A 6701-nucleotide genomic window follows, 5' to 3' on the forward strand; every position below is an offset into this window, starting at 1 on the left:
AATTTGTGTGTGTGTGTGGATATGTGTGCGAAGTTCGTGAAAAAGCCATGGCAAAGTGTGTGCAGAATTAATGACAGCAAGTGTCAGACGCAAACCTTTAAACATGCAATCAAAGTCAAAAACCRATACATGCAGCTGATAGAGTGCGGACAGCGCTGTGACAGCTGTGAGGGCAGCAGGGAAGACAGAAACTGTAACGTAAAACATAAAGTGATGCCGTAAAAATATAAGTGGCAATGCGCTGTTGACTTAAGTGTTGATTTTGATTTCTTTTTTTTTTTTTGTTTTTTTTTGGCCGATGGCGTCAGTTTAAGGACAATGGCCAGCTGCTACAAGGCGGCTGGTTGCGCACCAGCATTCGGTGTTACGTAGTGTAAATAAAAAGTGAAGAGTGCAAATAATGTTACTACCGTTGGTGGAGCCAATGCCCGCAAGCGCTAACGATGTGTTGTGCAAATAAGCAAATAATAATAATAATAACAACAAGCAAATGTATAACTTCAAGTAAAAATGTGAGCATAAACTATGTAATTGTCCCCAAAGCGCCGCGAAGACCGTGTCATCTTGGCGTTACTGCCCATCATCTGTGTCTCTGTGTAGCCGGTAGGTGTGTGTGTCCTGGGGCTRTAGTTGCCTTTCTGCATTGGGAATAGAATGAGGATTTTTCCGCTGCTTAACTGCTGATGCTGGTTTTGCAATTAATCACACTCGTATAGTGGCAGTGGGGCGTCAATAAAGCAACAACAAGCAAGAACTTCATTGGTTGGCTGGCAGCACCGTATGACCATGAGTGATAAACTACGAGCACTTTTGGCACTTGCTGCTGCGAACTTTTTAGCCGCCGGTTAAAGTGTCGAACAATGACAGATGTTGGTATTGGTTKCTGTCAAATGTTGAGTATATCCAGCAACGGCCGCTGCTGGTTGTACTTGTTCTTTTCGGCGCTCTGCCTCGGGGACTCTGTAATCGTAGTACGTGGCAAGCCAGCCGCTGCTGTAGTGTCCCGACGCGTTCTAAATATGCTGCTRCTGCGCAAAGTTTTGTTTGTGATAACAGCGTTGTGAATGCAACGTGGCACAGTGTCTTGGAGATGACTAAAAATTGAACAGTCTTATTAAGCGAAGGTACGTGTGTAAAAAATGAGTCATAATACTACTTTATTAGCAGAATTAAATAATTMATATTTTTTATACTCTTGCAACATGTTGCTGCAGAATATAATAGTTTTGTTCACCTAACGTTTGTATCATATAAAACTAATCGAGATATATTTTATATATAAGGTTATGTATATATACGTGATGGATGATGAGACGAGCTGAAATCCGGATGTTGGTCTGTCTGTCCGTCTGACTGTGCAAGCTGAAACTTGAGTAAAAATTGAAATTTCGTAATGAGACTTGTCACACGTGCTCATTGGACACAAAAAAAAAAAAAAAGAAAAAAAAATTGGAGAACGAGTAGATGGGTGTATGTAATCGGACCACTGCTACGCCTAGAAAATGTCATTAAACGAAAATTTATGAAATAGTTTTTACAACTAAGAACAAATTTGACGGTCCTAAAAAATGTCCTTGGCAGCTACTGTGATTTGACTGAAACCTAAAGGGATAATCTATGGTGGATCAAAATTTCATTCTTAAAGGCAAAAACTATCGAAATATGGAAAAATAAATATTTTTTGAATACTCACCAAGTATGCCCCCCAAGTGACGTCAGCTGCACGCCTCATAATGAACAGTGGTAGGGTAAATTTATATTTAATTCCTCTAGGCTTTGGAAAACAGTAGTCTTTCTATGCCTCCCACAATTTTTGCCGGTGGCAGTCAAATATTCTCATGTTGTCACCAACCCTCTAAAACTTCTATATGCTATTTAATATCTTCTTTTCCCGTTTTTTTTGACAATTTTATTACTACGATTGTTGTTTCTGCATTAGTTCATTATTATTGCATCGCAATTTACGCCATCAGTTCGAATCATCATCAGCAAATCAGCCATTTCAGTCACTCAAGCATATGTTGTGCATATGAACATTAACACCACCCCTCCCTCAAACATATTTTTCTATACTCACCCTAAACGCGTTCCGCTTTCGCGTATTCGTATATTGACAATGGCTGGTGAAAATTCATGCCACCAATCGTTGTGCTGCTTAACTGTCGTCGGCTTGAAATCATCCACACACAAATATTGTCACAACCTCCATCACTTACGTTGTTTTTGTTGTCGCTGTTATGGCTTGGAAGTGATAAAGTGGCTGTGAGTGAATAGTGTCGATTGATTTCATAAATTTTTTGCCGGAAAACGAAACGGATGTGATACGTTTGCGGAATGAGCGAATGTGTGTGAGTTTTGACAAAAAACCATTTACCGTTATTTTACTGCGATTACAGTTTTTGAGATGGTTTACGGTACACTGATTTTGATGGGATATCCCTTGGGATCTGGATTTTGCTGTCTGATATAATGATGAGATTTAAGTGTATTTTGTAGGAGCGTCAGTTTTGGGTTTATGGACACCATAGTTGATAATACTGASTGGATCCTGGAAGTGAAAGTACAAATTGGTATGATCGATCAAATTCAAGTCCTTGTAAGAAAGAAACATTTTTTTTTTGTTAAGATATTTTTATCAGATTCGGAATAAATTATTCTTCAAAGCATTGGTGCAATATTCGAAGAGATTGTTCAGATCGGACTACTTTAGAATATAGCTGATATATAAGGTGACCGTTTAAAATTAATTATATTTTTATATGTAAGTTGAGCCACCTCCAAGCGGACCTGTGGTCTTCACGTCCGCGAAAACTCCTAAAGAACCTGATTTCCGATCGACTTGAACTATGATTTCATGACTGAAGCTTTTGGATTTGGTTGAACCCTGGGCTGGTGGTGGTGGTGAAGTGACACCCTACAGAAACGGCTGGCGGCTTAATGTCCGAYCCGCTAAAACTCTGACAGACTGTGAAGAACGTTCCTCTTCGCTCATCATTAAGTTGCTGTGGTAGTTGCTCCATAAGGGCATGCGMCAGYTCTCATATTGGCCTCTTAATAGAGGTAACWTTGGTACCATTAAAGGCGATTACATTCAAGAGTTCGATAGTGGCTCTGACTGTGGAACCAAGAGACATAAATAACAAAAACGAAAGTAGTAGAACAGATGTGAGTGAAAATAGATCGGAATCGACCTTACAGTGGGACAGTTTACCAGGTGGGTCTCTACTTGGAGTGATGGAATCGTTCTCCCCAAAAGGCAGCGAGAAAACCTCCCTTCTAAAAGAGCAGCTGCWGGTGGAAACGCTCGCACCAGTAAGGAAACCTCTGCTAGATTCATGGTGGGTTCTGGGCCACAGACAATGCTAAGATCCCGGATAGAAAACAAGCGAGCTAAGTAGTTGGAGTGGGACTGCCGCATGGCGACTGACTGTTCAGATGTCTGCGYAGCRTGCCAGCACACTTGAATGGACTTGAAGGGTGCTTAGTGGAGTCGAGATTTGCTAGATTGAGTCCCAAGCAAAATTTAAGCGCCAGTAGTAGCATGAGGGGGAGTCCTCCATCAGAAGTAAAACCGGGCACTAATCACAATTCTTATTTAAGATATTTTAATTTAATAAAAAAGGTTCAGTTTATACTCGAGAACCGGATGTATGAAGTGTTGCAAGTGAAGCAACTGTGTTTCCTTTGCTACTCTATGTTAAGTGATGCGGCAATAATAGTATTTTTTTGGGTTCTTTTTATAATGTATGTTGTTGTACTAAACTTATTTCTCAACTTTGGCAAACTCTATTAACACAACACCAGCATATTATGTTCCGAACCAATGAAAAGCAAACAAGTGATTAACTCAAAAGTAAAAGGCCACGCAGAGTTCACTGGCAACAGGGCAAAACAACAGCAAACTGAAAGTTCATCAACAAAAAAGGTCCAATTCGGCTGCGGAAGTGACTCTTTTTTGCTTCAATCAACTCAGATTCAACTGCTTCGGAGCTCCACTGCTGCTGGGTTGCTTGGTGGACGGCCACCAACAGCTGTACTATGGAGTTGTACGTACTCACATTAAATGGCAAATTAATGCCAACAATTTCAGCATTCCTCMAATGRRTTCCACCAGTAAGTGGTAGCATCAAAAATAGCCACAAACACCAACTCAATTTTGTACAAATACGAATAAGCGGCGAGTTGGTGTAGAGCTCATAGCGCTAATATGTGCATATGCTAGGCAACAACTATAGAACTGTCTGTGATATGGAAAGTGGAGACAGCAGACTGCCACTGCTGGCAGGTTTTTGTATGAGCGGACAGTTAACGGAGAATTTGCGATCGGCGACGAACTCAACGGTTACTCAAACTCCGCTGAGCGTCGCTGAACGCTGTTGGTTTAYGAACTTTCCCTTGTTGTTGTAACTGGAAATTCCGCGACTGCCAGCTTGTCGGAGTGTTGTGGTGAAGGACTGCATGCTTGACTGRCTGCACCAAAGTGCTGCTGCTGCAGCCATGTTCAYGTGTTACGGGATTTCATATTGCTGTGTAGCTGTTGCTGGCCTTTGAGCTAGCAAATTTTTGGTCACATGACAATACGGACAGCAACGCTGATGATCCTTCATTCAACCTATGCGACACAATACCTCCACACGCCTCTTCAAATCGACCGCAAATTTGGCAGCTAACGGCGACTAGCAGTGTTAGTGATTTCTGCATGATTTCCTCGCCACGGCATTGTTGTTGGTGTGCGCGCGAAATATTATTGTTGTTGACATTTGTTAGTGCTGCTGGCGATGATGAAGTAGTGTTCTATTGTGCAAATATACATACCATACGACTACATGCATGCCAACTCTTTCGAGATTACATGGACATGTGTGCATGTATGTAAATGTGTGCAGTTAGTTTGGCGACATTGCAACATGCCACCGAAGGCCACTGCTTGCCATCGCTATTTTGCACCGTGATTGTTGCTGTCGTTGCATATGCACTCAGCCATGTTTGTTTGTATTCACTTTGCGCGCCACCGCCACTGCATCCTCGGACCCCAGTGCAGCGTATCCTGTGTATGTCCTGCCTGATGTGGCAATTGTGTTTGCCAATAGTGGGGATGAGCTCTGTCAGGGAGCACGTAGGTACTCATAAGGGTCGCTTGTGGTTGTAATCGTTACGTTAATGTTGTCCATGCTTGTTCATACGCTTCAGCCATAGACATGTTCATAAACATATGCGCTTTACACATACACACTTTTCGTCTATATGCCAGAACTTTGCTCGAAACACTACTATTGAACTGATTCGGCTTTGGGTTATTGAACATGRGCACTAGTTTCTTACAMAGCAAGAAAATTTCCTAGCTTGCACTTGTACTGACTTTCCAGAATTCGAAATTGGATGTTCTGGATTTCGTTTGCRACAGCTGGACTCAGTAAGCTACATATTGTCGTTGACTCTGTCACAAGTAGTTCTGCAGGCTGAGATTTTTAAAACGGCGTAATGCTGGTTTCTTTATTAACCATATTAAATTAATATTATAAATGCTTATTTGARTGAAAGTCTCTTGGTTTCAGATTCGCTAAAGAATGTTCCAGTTACTTACAATTCTTATAGATGTATAGATAGATAGAAATTGAGGCTTGCACTGCGCCTAAGGTCTATTGTGTCATCCCATCTGCCACACAGACTTTCGTATGTACACTATGATAAATTGAGGATCCTTCTGAGGTTATGAGATCCCTATCGATGAACGGATATACTCGTAAAGATCCAAGAGCTTTGATACTGTGTCTACAGACTGATGTACAGTCTAGAATCAGGTACTTTGGAATTTCCGGTTCCAGTTTGTAAAAYCTGAAGTTTATACAAGGGACAGAATATCAATGTGTTTTTACGTGAATAGCTGTCTATGAAGATTAAACTGCACTGTGCTTTCTATTGCTAGAAGCAAATAGATCAATACAATGCGTTGATTAGCGCCCCAAAGCATAAATGCATTTTGCACTTAATTYTTGGTTCCAATTGGTTCGGGTGGATAGGGACACCCTAGTCACCTTGGYCKGGTTCGAGGTCCATCTAAAACCTCTGCCGTACTTTGGGTCCGGCAYCCGGCCGCAGTGCGACTSCACATTGGACAAAATACAAGGGACAATTCCCGTCTGAAACAGGTGAATTTTTTGTCTGTAGTGCCCAGTGTAGAATTCCCTGTAGTTACGTTGGAGATTTATTTTTACACGCCAACTTATAGAAAAATCTTCTACTTGGAAAATGCTCGGTCACAARGGTATGGAAAGTTTGGTGCGAACATCTAAGACGACTTCCCTAACTATTCGGAGTTTCAAGATAATCTGGAAAACACTATTTGATGGTCTTTACGTCACATCCTGTTCCTTAGCACATAAGAGAGATATTCCGAATTAATGCATTTTCATTAGAGAAAACTTCAACTGCTACAAAACAATTTAAGAATTAGAACAATTGAAAAGAAAATTTAATGAAGAAAACGGCACCCTTTTTTAAACTAACTACTTAGTTTTTTTTTTAGATATATTTCTGAGTAGAGTAAGCCACGTTATCGCAATTGCCACGAATCATAGTAACCGGGGAAAGGTAGCCGTTGTCTTAATATTATATAAAATATCTTCTTCTTTACTTGCATAGACACCGCTTACGTGGTTAAGACGAGTTAACAACAGCGCGTCAGTCGCTTTTTCTTCCAA

This window comes from Bactrocera latifrons, unplaced genomic scaffold (assembly GCF_001853355.1).
Source record: "Bactrocera latifrons isolate USDA-ARS-PBARC rearing strain unplaced genomic scaffold, ASM185335v1 scaffold_162, whole genome shotgun sequence".
Taxonomy (NCBI): domain Eukaryota; kingdom Metazoa; phylum Arthropoda; class Insecta; order Diptera; family Tephritidae; genus Bactrocera; species Bactrocera latifrons.